Source organism: Triticum dicoccoides, chromosome 2B, assembly GCF_002162155.2.
Source record: "Triticum dicoccoides isolate Atlit2015 ecotype Zavitan chromosome 2B, WEW_v2.0, whole genome shotgun sequence".
Lineage (NCBI taxonomy): Eukaryota > Viridiplantae > Streptophyta > Magnoliopsida > Poales > Poaceae > Triticum > Triticum dicoccoides.
The window spans coordinates 820,915,008-820,916,325 of NC_041383.1; positions in this window are offsets into that span (position 1 = coordinate 820,915,008).

The following is a 1,318-nucleotide window of genomic DNA, read 5'->3' on the forward strand; positions in this document are numbered from 1 at the left end:
GTAGAATGCTGCGTCGAGGAATGATCTAAAGCTTTATTTACTCCCTCCATTTTTATATACAAGGCCACTATGGAATATACATTTTGCATCTATACAAGGCCACCAACAGTAATCGAGGCAAAGTTAATGATATTTTCTCATACTAACAACCTGTTTAATACTTGCATGCATGTAGTCATAATGACAGTCAGCTACTTTCTCCACTCAGTTTCTTTGCATGCATGCGGAGTATTAATGATCCCAGTAAACAAGAAGAAAAGTTGACTTATAAAGCAGGCATTAAATTTTACATTGGTACCCTAATCCGAGTTTGTGGTCTTGTATATAAAAATGGAGGGAGTACAACTGATAACTGATGACACGAATTAGCAGCAAAAGATGGTATAATAATGCATGTGTCAATATGATTTATAAGGCCATGGCGTGGTAGGCTAACTCGGGTCGATCTCAAATGCCATATCAATTGTGTAGTCTGTCATTTTATACTCAGAATAGTTAATGAGCGTTAGGTAAGCGAAGAAAAATTTTATCTGCTCCATCTCGAAGTAGTTAATGTGCAATACGTAAGCAAACATATTTTTTATCCGCTCCACCTCGAAGTAGTTAATGTGTGTTAAGTAAGTAGAGATTTTTTATATGCTCCACACGCAGAAGGAGTCAGACCGATCTTTTTCTTTTCCCTCTCACAAGCAACTAAGACAAAGCTTTCCACCACTCGATCACCTCCGGCGATATTCAGGATTCACTTTCCTTCCGCCTGCCGCTCAGGCCATCGGTGGTGGGAAGGGCAATACTGGTGCCTCTGCTCGGCCTAGTAGATAGGTTAGGATTTTAGTCCTCACAGGGGTGGCGCTCGGACGGATTGCAATGCTTCTTCTTCGAGTCGGATGTGATCCCCCTCATGCTCGTCCGTCGGGGTGAATTAGATGGAGATCTGCCATAGATTTTTGTTAGCTCCTTAGGGCGGCGAGGTTAGGGTTCCTCATGGTGCATATGCGATAAGGATATTTGGTGCCAGATTCTTCGGATTGATTTAAGGGTTCAATAGCAATGACTACGACTCTGGGGCGTTGGTCCTTAGAGCATCTCCAGCCGCGGCCCCAACAGCCCCCCCCCAGGCGACTTTTTACGCGCCGGCGCCGGAAAAACACCCCAGTCGCGCCCCCACGACGCTGAATTCCGCCGACTCGGCCCGTTTTTGGGCCCGGCGATCGCAGGCCGAACCCGACACACTGGGGGCACTCGGGGGCTCCGGCACAAGAGAAAAGCACACCTTGGGGTACATTGTCAGGGAAAAAGTTAAACCGACCGTCCAGAT